This window comes from Falco rusticolus, chromosome W (genome assembly GCF_015220075.1).
Source record: "Falco rusticolus isolate bFalRus1 chromosome W, bFalRus1.pri, whole genome shotgun sequence".
In the NCBI taxonomy this organism is placed as follows: domain Eukaryota; kingdom Metazoa; phylum Chordata; class Aves; order Falconiformes; family Falconidae; genus Falco; species Falco rusticolus.
This window is the reverse complement of record NC_051209.1, coordinates 1,173,565-1,186,994: the sequence shown is the minus strand read 5'-3', so window position 1 is coordinate 1,186,994 and position 13,430 is coordinate 1,173,565. Positions and strand designations below refer to the sequence as shown.

Sequence of the window (13,430 nt, the reverse complement as noted above, 5' to 3'; positions counted from 1 at the left end):
AAGGCAACACACGCACCAGTGTGAGATGCTCTTGTGAAGCTTCATGCTTTCAGACCACACAGCTGTCCCTCCAGTAAGCTATGTTGGTACCAGCAAGCTTTTCCCAACTGCCGAGCATTCCACCAGGAGTTAACTACTTCACTGACTGACTGATCCAAGTTAAACCCAATCTTCACACCAGAAGAGTATCCTACAGACTCAGCTGCCCTGCACATGTTTCATATAACCATGAAGTTCCTGCAGTCACTACAGTTCACTAGTCAGAAACCAGCAGCCCCCCTTAAATACACACAATATTTTTCCATACTCCTGGGTCATGCACAAAACCTTGTGCACAATGCTCACGTTCAGCCTGCAAACTCCTCTCATTAGCTTCCTGACCAATGCTCCCATTTGGTTGTGTACTCCAACCGACCTCCAGCACATTAGAAAACAGGGGCTACAGCTTCTCGTGTACTTTGAATCCAAGTTCACTGTTCTTTTGTTAAAATAATTGGCTAATCAAACCCACTGCTTCCAAGCTGACATGCCTCCTAATGCTTTAATCAATAAACAGAGATGCTCAGAAGAGAGCTAATATGGCCTGAGTAAGCGTAGGTGCTGTGAGGACAAGGCTACGGCTTTTCATTCGTGTCCCTGGATGATGTGGAAGAGACCTGAGAAGAGAGAAGCTGGAAGCACACAATGGATGTGTCTACTGTAATGAAGTGGATAAACAGAATTAAGAAAGTAAATGGAAAATTACAATCTGAGGCTGCTTAGCCTATGGAGCAGAGGAGAGGGAGGCTTTATTGGTGGCTGACACTTTGCATCAAGCTCACTGTAATGCTTGTAGACACATGGAAGAGGTCAGAAGCATTTAGGGACGGAGGGGAGGACTTGCCAACAGATCTACCTCTTGACACCCAGTTAAACAGATCCCAGAGTCTCACCACTGGGTGCTTTACAACAACTACACTGGTTAACTAACAGCCTCTGACAGGTTCACAATTTAGTTGGATTTCTTAAAAGAAAAAAGCATGAACAAGCAAGCAAAACCCAGGCTGGGTTACTCAAGCATTTCTAGGTGATGACCAACTTCAGACCTCCCAGAACACCCTACACCTCCATGCAAATATTCACCTTGGCTGCTCAATGTCCACAACTCCTCAACTACAAGTTTTTTCACATCAGCCACCACCTTATCACGAATAAAGTTTAAAGTCAAGTTTTATGGGAAGCGCTTTAACACCTGTATTGTCTTACAACAGCCAGAATTAGATGGAAAAGACAACACAATGCCCCCAGGCACCCCCGCTCCACCTGCTGCAGGGGGCCGGCCCAGGGCAAGGGCCAAGGGACTCAAGGAAGGAGAAGTATGATCTGACATGGGCATTACAAGAAGCAATAGGCTTAGTTTTCTGGGGTCTCTTGTAAAAATATCTGGATAGTCTCAGAGTTTACATTTACTTACTAGAGACAGCTTAACTACCAGTGTACCCCCGTATTTGTTGACTACCAGACCAAAGAGATGGCTTCCTTCATCTTTCCAACCAGCCTTTTTCCTTGTGTATGTACAGCTGGCACCACCAGGAGAGAGCCTCCTCCATCCATTTTCCATGGCAAGCAGCTCCTTGAGAAGTTAAGTAACGTGAGGGGCAGGTGAAACCTGCCTCCTGCAAGGCTTCCACACTTTCTCCAGAAACATCTGGCTGAACTGGATGGGTCTGATTCAAGAGAGATCCCAATAAAGATCAAATGTAATTTCTAGGTCCTGGGCTCTGTGCTCCATATCCCAAGATTTTTGGCTGTTCTGGGATACTTAACGTGATATTTTTGCTACCAACAAACAGACTTAGCTGTTCAACATGAGGACTCCCAAGTAGCCCCTATGCACTTGGAAGCACCTTAGAAGTGCTTCAGCCATGCTGCAGAAGCTTGGTCCGGCCCTGCTGAGCAAGCCTAATATTACCAAGCTATTAAAAGCTCTGCTGGCACTAATCCCAAGACATGAGGCCACCCCCCACCATGCCAAAGGGCCTTGGTTTTCCGTCCTTCTCCAGCACCTGGCACAGCAGGGTCACGATGAAGGTCCGTATCAATAATTACAATCCTTGATGCCAAATGAGGTGTTAATATACACAAAAAAAAAGCTTGAATCTTGTGACCACCAGAGAAGTCCTTGCTCACAGAATATGAGCTTCAGTAAAGCCACGCCTGGAGTCACCAATGTTCTACCAAAGGCTCGCGAAACTAAAATTCACCACTCACTGTAATTCAGCCATGTCAAAGTAGGATCAAACGCTGCTGCATGCACCACACAGACCAAGAGTGAGGACAGACCTGTCACCATAAGCTACCAGAGAAACAGTGCCCAATCTCCAGCAACACACACTCACAAAAGATTGCTCCCTGCCAGAGCCAACCCAGGAGCTGAGAGACCACCTGGGAGAGCTGACAGTCAGCAAAGGACAGTAATGGCGTGGGACTGCCGCCATGGAGGTAAGATCTGCCAAGTGTGGATTCCATCACATACATCCTCAGCAAAGATCCCATCACATACAAATTATTACTCCTGAGTGTAACAATTGAGAGAAGATAACATTTGAGACAAAGATTAACGCCTACTCCAAGTACTCCATAAAACATAGGAAGAAGTGGTGCATGATGGAATTTCCTGAGCAGATCAAAATTGCTTTCAGGGTTTGAGTCTCCAGGTTTTGGAGAGGAGAGTAAGGGTTCTGGGGGGCTTGGGAGTTTCTTCTTTTTATTTTCCCTTTCTCCCCTTTGGAAAGGAGCAGAGTTTGCAGCCAACTGTGCTGGCTTCCAGGACAGGAGAACAATTAACCCTGAAACTAATGCACTTGTTTTTAATACAGTACCCGGCACACCAAATGCCTGGCATCACTTAGAGTGGCAGACGATTTAGTGACTCTCTCGCTGAGCAGCATCCTCTGAAAGCCCTGCAGAGAGCAAGCAATGCTTCCTCCCCGGTATTTAGCAGCTGGTTCAGCTCTGCCGTGAAAGGCAAGCTGGCAGCAGTCCTGCACGGAGCGAGCGTCATCATCCATCCATCATCCACACAGACCTCTCCCATCAGTGCCTGGGCATGTACAGCATCCTTCAGCAGCACTGGCAGCACAACCAGAGTCACCTCCTCTCCCTGGTGAGCCCAGGCCATCAATTTTCATCAATTTTTTTATAGTATGACTAGGCTAGCCCCCAAAATTTCACTTGGCTGGACTTGCCTGCCTCCCTGCAGATGTCTGCGGTCACGGATGAGGAGCAGAGCAGACCTGGAGCTGCTGCAGGTCTGGCAGCGTGTTCTCCTTGCTGCATTACTATCCTCCCTGGCACAGGGAAAGCTCCTGCTGACAGCACAACCTCCCCACTGAAATGTGCGATGAGGAGGCAGGCAGGCTCCTGCTGAATGAAGCAAGCGTAACTGAAGGTGCTCAAGGAAAACCTCGGGAAAGTCAGCAAGGATGACTGTGCAAACCGGAGCAGGGGAAAGGCTGAGTCACTTCCTCCCCCAGAGCCCTAAATAGAGAAGAGCGTCAGGAAAATCATTCTCCAAGCTGACAAAAAAGGAAGAGAATCCCCAGTTTAAAAAAAAAAAAACAACACATAAAGTCAACGTGCATACAGTGACAGCAGAAGAGGAAGGGACAGAAAAGGCAGCCTTGTGCTGCAGCTGCAACAGGAAAGGCTGTTGGGAGCAGAGAGGGGCAGAGCACCATCCCCAGCTCCTTTGGGACCTGGGGGTTCACTAATCACTTTTAACAGCAGCTCCAGCTCCAAGGCAAGTTCATGGACCACCGATGATGCCAAAAAGCCACTGCACTTGCTGCCTCATCTCCTCCAGACAATGCTGCCAGCCGTGACCTCAGTCTCGATGGGAAACTGCAGCGAGCCTGGGCAGAGCCTGGCCAAGCTTTTGGGGACAGATTTTATCCATTCCACAGCCTGCAAACACTGTGCGAGCTTCTAAGTGACGTTCCACATACTACCACCATCAGGAGCAATATCAGCATAATGCCTGACTACCCATCCCACCAGACAGGTGGCAAAGCTAAGCTCAAGGCTGGAAAACCCTTTTGAACCGCAGGATACTGGTACAGGCAGGAGACTGGAGAGAAATCAGCCACCAGCTTTTCACTGCAAACTTGGTGGTCAGACACAAGCACAAAGTCCTGGTACAACAGCGTGGCAGCATAGAATAGGATAGTTTGGGTTGGAAGGGACCTCTAAAGGTCATTAGCATCATCTATCACACCCTACCTGGCAGCATCCCTACAGCCAGCTCTTCCTTCCCCATGTTCAAGATGATTTCGATTACTGCCTTAAAGAAAATTTAATGAATTACTGAAGGTACTTCACAAGTTAACAGACCCACTTGCACCCAGACAGCTAATATTTAAGCTCACAATTGCTGCAGCCTCTCCTTGTAGGCAGGGAGAAATTTGGATTTCCCTTTTCCACTCTCTTTCTTACAGCCCATAAATTCTTATCTTTGAAACCTGCACTCCACTGTCAAATTTGGCTGAAATTAGTCCCTGGGTTATAAAAGCTTCTGGAGGAATAGTGAGCGACAGCTTTTCTGAGTGCATAAGCCTCACTTCTGTTAATTGGGAAAAAAAAAAAAAACCAAAAAAACCCAGGCAAGCACAGAAACAGAGAGGAGAAGCTTCAAGGTGGCTGCTTGCAGTCAATAAATAAATCTTTCACTCCATGTAATGAAAATATATCTTAAAAAACCAAAAAAACTGTGCAAATATCCCTTCTTGGAACAGATTCCGAGAAAGACGATGTGTGCTCTGCAGATGCTCCAAAAACCAGGAGGGAGGAAAAGGGACCATCACCCTGGGGTGAATCTCTGCATTAGGAGCATCCAGGCAGGGAGGGATGCTGTGGCTCTGCCGAGAACCAACTGCTCCATAGGGCTACCATGTCCTGCCCACCACCGGTGCTGCTCTGAGCACCAGAAAAGGCAGGAAAAAATGCTCCTCTGCCTGCACCAGCCCAGCAGGGGGATGGACAGAGCAGGGATGGAGGAAGGGATGGAAAACTCTCTGTTTACCCGAAGAGCTTTCCAGAAGCATGTGTTTCATTGCAGAGCTGCCATCAGGATGCGAGAAACTGCTGGTCTCAAAAGAAGGGGAAAAAGCTGTCGGAGGAAGCCATCCATCACCTCGCCACAGCTGGTCACCTGCAGCTCTTCAGCTTCATCTGCATCTGTGGCCTCCTCTTCCTTTAGGGGCATCTCTAGTCGTCGTGGTAAGACTCCACAGACCCTGAAAACTCCACCTAACTCATCTACTGGCTCACGTGATGAAATACGCGCATGGCAAGAAAAATTAAGAAGCACCCAAAGCCTCCACATCCTGCTGTAAAGCCTCCATCTGCAAAAGTTACTGCTGCAAGTTTTAGGATCACCAGCCTGGCTTCCTGAGCCAGAGAAAAATGTAATCAAAGATGCCTCCAAGCTAACTGCCCAGCTGGGAAGAGACATTTCTTGGACCACTGATACGCCCAGATTTAAGGGAATACAGCGCCCATAGGTGCAGGCATCCACCCTGTCTTTTCTCACCATACAAAGCAAACACCACCTTAAACATAAAACATTTATCTGTTATTAAACTCCAGCTGACAACCACAGCACCACCACAACCCTTCCTGCTTTCTTTTCCTCTCTTGCCCAGGCATCCAAGATGGTATTTTTGATGGCACATTATTCAAATCCCCTCTGGCTTCGTTGCAGCTGGACACAGCATCCAGGATCCCTCCAGCCCAAGGGAGGTGTTCCTGGCCAGGTAATGCAGGGAGATGCCAGCACCCAAAAGCCAAACAGCATTTGCAGACCACTGCTTGGGGCTGGGTTGGTTGGACCTAGACTATACCACAGTCCCGCCAGCGACTGGAGCGCACACTTCTCTGCAGGACAAAAAAAAGCCTTTAAAATTCACCCAGCAATTATTCCTGCAAAATCCTCCATTAGCAAACACTAAGATGTGTTTTCACAGGTATAAAATACCCTTCAAAGGCACCTACAGAAGCTGGTGGCCCCAAAACCATGTCTCCCATGCTACCCTTCCCACGCCAACTCAGCTGCTCACCTCCCATGCCAGCTACCACCCAATGCAACCGGTGGCAGAGGGATGGCAATAGCTTGCTTGTGAACATCAGCTTCTCTCAAGCATTTCCCAAGGTCCCAGTGAACACAAGCCAAGCAACACAGCTCCTCCAGGATTTCATGAGTTCAAAAGCATTTTTCAGAGTTAATTACGAACCCTGTTAATGGTTCCCCATCGCAGACAGCTAGGGAAGCTGGTGGCAGCTGCGTGCCTCCCTGTAGCTTCTGCTTTGGCGCAGGGCAGTTTCCAGTGGTGGTGAAGCCTTCCTGGGGTGGCACAGGCTGTACAAACCAGTCCCAGCGAGCCAGGCCAGCTCCAGAAGGAGGGGAAAGGTTGGTTGGTCTGTTTGTTGTTTGGTTTTGGGGGGGTTTTTGTTGGTGTGGGTTTTTTTCATTTGTTTTTTACATTAAGGCCAATTAAAATCACTGGTGATAAATGAGAAGCCTGTGGGTTCCCATGTGCATCCTCAGGTCACCTGGGCATGATGTGACACCAAAGGATGGGGCACACCACAGTGCTGCTCACCTCCACTCCCTGTTCCAGGGACTTGACCACCAGAGACACATCATCCCACCCATAACCCTTTCCATCCTGCCACCTGAGACACACAGATGACTTCCACCACCACCCAGCAGTGTGGTGGACACAACTGTGCCAGGGAAGAAGGCAAAGCTGAGCTAGTGCTGGTGACCACAGAGGAGACGCCCTCAATAAATTGCTGCATGTTATGAAATACTCCTGCAGCAGACTCCCAGACGATAGGCACGGCAGGATTTAGTCCTGCAGAGATAGCAGAGGCAGAAGTTTAGTTGTGTCACCACAGCTTCTCCTACCACCTCAGAAACCAGGTTTTTCTTCTCCTCTACCACAACTGCTATGTGCCTGAGGGACAGGCCAAGGGTTGTCTCTGCAGGAGAGGAGACGGGAGCGATGGCTCTTCTGAAGTAAGCACAAGACTGCTAGTCAACCTGAGGTCCCTAAAGCCTCAGATGACCATGGACTGCCGCCAAGAAGTCTCCAAAAGCTAACCTGAAACAGCAAAGATCTCAAAAATCCATTGTAGAAGCACCATCCCCATTCCTGGCTGCTGTTGGCATACCTCTACACTGCAGAAGACCAACAATAACAACGCAGAGTCCAACAAGCTGAGACCATGGCACAGCCCAAGATAGACATGGAAGAAGCAAATTCTCTCTTTTCATCAGGAAAGTTGATGGTTAAACGCACAAAAGTTTTGAGAACATCCGATGTGATCCCCATCTCAGTCTGAACTGAGCAGGAAACATTAGGATCACCATTGTAAATGACTATTGATATATATGTGTGTGCATATATGTATACAAATAAAAAAAATAGCCAGTCTCTCAAACAAACAGAAAATTATTGGTTAGCTACACTAGCCCTTTATTTCAGATGACTCAGTAATGCGCTAATTATACTCAGGTAGCAGAACTGCACCTTCTCTGAGGAGTTTCACAAGAACATCCCCAAGCATTTATGGAGATTACCCATCTGGAAGCCTCAATGCATCCTGATTTTCAGGACAGAAACGGTTGTCCTTTCCCAAGCCTGATGAAGACCAGGAGCTCCCCCAAACAGATCAGCAGACTGTTAACTCTGAAACTTGACAATGGCATGTGTCATGTAAATGTCTTAATACTTCTGCCAAACTGAAGAACAATGAAATCATTAGCAGTATTTAATTGTTCCACTTAAATAGTCAGGCAATATGCTAAATGTGACCCAAATAGCTCCTGGAATAGCTCATCTGCTGCCCCCAGGTTCCATAGAAGCCACGGGGTCTTGCTATACTTTTAGATATAGCTCTTCACAAATACCCAGGACCCCAAAGACTCACATGAGCAGCAAGATAACAAAATTAGGTAAAGTCCAGGAGGGTTTTCTCACCGCTCTGCAGGGACCTGTGGGCAAGAACTCAGCTGGCAATAACTACCACAATTTCACCGCTCCCGCTGGGAAAAGACCAAGCAGCAGTGAGGATGACTGCAAGGAGAAACGGGAAGGAGAGGCCCAAAACGAGAAGGAAGGGGAGAGTCAGCACAGCAAAACTTTTCTTCACCAGGAGAACACAGCAGAATGAACTCAATGCAGCACTTCACCCCAAAGCTAGGATGCTCAAGGGGGTGGGAAAGAGTATTTTTCTCATTCAAGCCTGAGTGCTAAGGAGGGACATCTGGAGATGTCAGCACCTTGTCATTTTCCCTTCCACAGTTTGGATCAAGGGCTAACAGCTATCAAGTATGATTTCATGCTCTGCACATTATTTTTCACAGCTCTCAGGACCCCTCTGTAAACCATTCCCATCCCATTTTCCCATTTGTGCTACAGGAATGAAGGCGTGAAAGCCAGCCAAGGACCTCACGTGGCTCACTCCTCTCCTAAATCCCACTGCAGAGGCAGAGCTGGTGTTCAATGAATCTCCACAAATGGTTTCTCACCCCTTCCAGAGGAGCCCAACAGAGGGAACAGCCCTGGGAGACGAGTCTCAGTCTCACTTTATGGAAAAACAACTCCAAGGTCCAAGTTTTGAGGCACTGGGGACGCACAGCAACCGTTGCTCCAGCCACCTGCCACTGCTGGGGGCAGCCACGGCAAAAAACATCCTGCGACTGCCGGCTGCTCCCCTGCCACTGACATCTGTTGTCCCCCACCGTCACCCCCAGTCCCTGAGCCCATGTGTGGCTGCAGTGACTCTGTGGGAAAAGGATCACCATAGAATAACAAGGAAATTTAGCTCTCGTGCTACAGCCAGACCCAACCCTGCGCTCAGGCACTGAGCAAGGGGTGGGAGATGCTCCTACCTCTGGGGTGCACAGGAGGGGACATCCCACCCAGGGGGGTGCATGGGTGGGTGTCCCTCCACTGCGGCGATGCTCAGTGTGAAGCTGGGTGGTTGGTACATTTGTACCTGCCCTACTGCCAAGGGGGTAATGATGAATCGCAATAGTGACCAGCCAGAGGCTCGCAACCGATGGATGTCCCCCTTCTCCTTTCTGCCTGTGAGAGGCTCAGCGGGGGAGCCGTGGGGGGACCTGCCCCCCAGGGCCCTGGAGCCTGGCTGGGAAGGTTCCAGAGGCCCAGCCCAGCCTGGCCCGGCTGCACAGCCCCACCAGCCCTGAAGAGAGGGGCACGGGGGGCTCCGTGCCCGTGCATGGGTGGTCAGCCGAGAGGAAGGAATTAATAAATAAATATAAATAAATAAGCAAACAGAATCACAGGGACGAGGCCGCTCACGTCAGCGCCGTGACTAGACCCGGCCCCGAGGCCGAGCCCCCAGGCCGGGTCTAAGCCGCCGGACAGGAGCCCGAGCCTCGCGGCACCGCCTGGCACCGCCCGGGGCGGGGGGGGGTATTGCTATTACTATTATTATTGCTGAGGAGACAAAAGGCGGGACACAAACACACACACCGGCTGCTGTGTCATGGCCCCCCTTCCCGACCTTACCGTGCGGCGGAGTCAGACGCCCGGCGGGAGGCTCATGGGCGCTGCACAGGGTGCGGCCAGAGGTGAGGGACGAGGGCACAGCCCGCCCGCCAGGCGACACCCGGCTCCGGCAGAGGGACGGACCGGCGCAGCCAGAGAGTGACGCGGACAGCCCAGGCAGGGCAGCCGCTGCTGCCGGCCCTGCCGGGAGATGTAGTCCGCTCCGCCCCGCTCCGCCGGGCGTGGCCGTGGCCGTGGTCCCGTCCCCGCGTGGCCACCGCCTCCCTGGGCCCGGCCCGGCAGCGCCCGGTACCGCAGGGGAGCCGCGCCGCAGAGCCCCGCACGGGGACACGCACGGGCACGGGGTAACGCTGCACTGATATACAACAACTTCCATGTGTGTATGTAAGTCCATACATAGAAATCCACATATATATAAAAAAATCCATATTTATATATAAATCTATCTATATAAATATACATATGTATTGAAAATGCATGCAAATCCATCTATATACATATAAATATGTATTAAAAATACATACAGATCAATCTATAACAACACAAATATATATAAAAATCCATATATAAAACACATATATATAGAATCCATATACATAAATCCATATATACATACAAATATATGTAAAAAACTGAATATGTATAAATCTGAATATATATTAAATATATATGTGTATAACCCCATATGTATGTAAATCTATATATAAAACCCTATATATGTGAAAATATCAATATATATTAAATATATATAAAATTTAATATATATAAAATCGTATATTTACAAATTTATATATATATTTAAAAATCCATGTGTATACAAATCTGTATATAAAATTACAAATACATATTGAAACAGAACAAGGTCTTAAAAAGATTGGTCAGGATGAGTTTGGTACAGTGCTCTGGGTGATGCTCTGTGTTGAGAAAGGAATGTGCTCTGAATAATTAGAAAACATAGGGTGGGCACCTGAAGGAGATAAGGAGACCATAAGTCATGAAATCGTTGAACAAAGAAAATGGAAAGGTCTATTCCACCTAGATCCCACCTATTATGAATGGAATGACTGGGTGTCCAAATCAAATGAACATGTATGTAAAGATGTTGTAACCTCTCACGAAAACTGTATAAAATACCTGACTTTTCAGTGAAAACTTGGGAGCTAGTTTGTCCAGTGCAAATCGGCTAGCTCCCCAACGTTGCACAAAATAAATACCTTTGCTGCTTAAAGACAAAATTCGTCTCTGAGCAGTTACTCTGTGCAGTTTTGACATCAATCTTATATAAAATATATTAAATATTATATATACTATATCATATATAAATATACATTATATATAAAAATACATCATATGTAAAAATATATAACTATAAAAGCATAAATATAAAAATATATAAATATATATATAAAAAATAGGCATTTCCATATAAACCAAGTATTGCCGTATGAATACACAGAACTCTGAGCTGAGAAGTACAGCACCCCCAAAGGCCACCATCCTTGGGACCCCCCAGCCAGGCACACGTGGCCCCCCCTGACCCACTGGAAGCCCCATGGGAACGTCCCTACAGGCACTTTAACACCCCCCGCCCCCCTGTTACATCTGGGGGTGACATAGGGGGGTGACCCCATCCCTGTGGACGCAGCCCCCCCACTGCTCCCCCCGCCCAGCTGTGGGTCGCGTTCACACGCATCCATGGCAGAGCTCGCCCATCCATCAACCTGCAGCGCTGGCCTCGGGAGAAACCTTCTTCCACTTGGCCGGCACCATTGGATCCCAGGGGTCTCTCCCCACTGTGCTTTATTTTTGCCTGTATCGTTTGCTGGGCAGGTTGCCATGACAACCTTATATTCACCAGAGGGTGGCTATAATTGGGAGAGCACATTGTTAATTTAGCTCCAGATCATATTATTATTATTATTATTATTATTATTATTATTGTGTATTTTAAGCAAAAGGTAACTGCCTGGGTTGGGTTTTTTTTTTCTTATTTTTCTCTATGATCATCCCAGGGTTTAATTATTAACCCGAGCGCCGATAGCATCACTCCAGGTATGCTGAGCCACCGCGCAGAGCCTGCTGGGGCAGGCAACATCCCATTGCCCTGGCTCATCTCCCCCCGCATCCCTCCCCGAGCCCTCAGCCGACAGCCCCCAGGGCCAGTATTCCACAGGGATGCTCCTGCTGGATGGGAGCAGAGCTAGGGAAAAAAAAAACCATACACGGATCCGCTCTTGCATCCATGATTATTTTTTGAAATGGCAGTGCCATGGGGATTGTCAACTCCAACCTGGTAACAACTCATCTTAACTAGTTATTTGTAGCAAATCGCCCTGGGATGAGTCCTACTCATGGGCACATCAGGTGGGGTGGGCACCCACATGAGGTGGGCACATCAGGTCCACGTGCTGGGACCTCTCCGTGCATCCCGCTCCTGCCTGCTCAGGGCATCCTTGTCCTGGTGACACCCCAAAACGCCACTGGGCACTGGCCCCCAGCCTGCTGGAAGCAGGAGGGTGGCAGAGCTGGGGACTGGTTCAGGAGCCCAGATGTGTGCTGGATCACGGCACACAACTTCCAGCATGTTGTTGGAATCCAGAGATTAAAATAAAAAAAATAATATTTTTTTAATTAAAATAAATAAATAAAAATCCAGATTTTTTTTTTTGAGGGTTGGGGGAATGACCCATCCTGCAGAGCACGGTGTCAGCGGGAGCGTGGGAGGGAGCTGGATTCATTCCTCTAGTAGGTGTGGGGGGAATTTTGGACAGGGATGACAGCAGGGTGACTAAAGGTGAGCCCAGGGAACGTGGCACGTGGGATGGGCACTGGGCAGCATCACCCTGGGATGCAGGAAAAGGTGCCACCTGACCCCAGCACTCCCACCCTCGCTTGGGTTTGGAGCTCCACAGCCACGCTGCTCATGGCGTTCGTTATTGACATCTCCCAGCAGGAAAAACGTGCAGCTTTATGGTAGCCGGGGATTTTTCTCCAGGAGCTGATGTGGCTCTGGGTCCAAAGAGCAAAGCAGAGCTGCAGGTCCCATCCCCACGCAGGTGCCATCCTGCTCCCCTCCGGTGCCTCAGCCCTGCCGATGTGCACGCTGAGCGGCTCCGCCTCCTCCTTTTATCCTTGCTTCTGGCTTAATCCCACTGTAGCTTAGAAAGGAGGGAAACTGGGAAAGGAGAGGGTTTCTGCTTAAAGGAGAAAAAAAAAAAAGAGGGGAGTTGTGAAAAGTCGAGGATTGGATGGAGGAGGGAATGGAAACATCCTCCCTTCGAGGAAGAGATGCTGTGGCTGCTGCTCTGGGTACCATACACCAGGTAATAACACGAGATGAGGAAATTTAATTGGCTCTTTATTAAAAACCTGTATTTAGGGAGGCAGTGAGGCATCAGGGGAGTTCCTCTGTCGCCTTAGCAGAGGGAATCAAGGCAGGCTGTCTGACTCCTGCTGCTGCCAAGCACAGAGTCCACAAGATGCTGGGATCCATGTGGGCAGGCCCATATCCTGCCTCAGCATCCTCCCAGGGCTGCTCCCAGAAAAACACTGAGCATCTCTGGGAAGATGGTAAGAGCCTTCCCTAAGCTCTCTCTGAATGCAGTGGGAACTCGTGGATCTCTGCCAGTGGGAAATGCTCCAGCCTCAAGGTTTTTTTCTCAGGAAAATAGCAAGAGACGGAAAGAGCAGCTGAGGACATGAAGATATTGCAGAGTGCAAACCGCAACTCAAAGGATTCCGTGCCAAACTCTGCCTTCACCCTGGCAAAACCCTCTAAAATGGCTTAGCAGTGATGGGAACCTGCTGTTTTGGAGGAGAAATATAGAATATTTACGAAGCACCTTGCTCGTA

At 48.8% G+C, this 13,430-nt stretch overlaps 1 protein-coding gene across 3 annotated transcripts in view; it reads right to left on the bottom strand.

Moving 5' to 3' along the window:
• The window catches only part of LOC119140887 (CBP80/20-dependent translation initiation factor-like), a 147,844-nt gene extending 138,116 nt beyond the window's left edge, over positions 1–9,728 (bottom strand). For all 3 annotated transcript variants that reach the window (XM_037372552.1, XM_037372553.1, XM_037372554.1), the window contains exon 1: positions 9,579–9,728. The gene's annotated coding sequence lies outside the window, so the exon portion shown is untranslated. The remainder of the gene's footprint in view (positions 1–9,578) is intronic.
• Between the last annotated feature and the right edge of the window lie 3,702 nt (positions 9,729–13,430).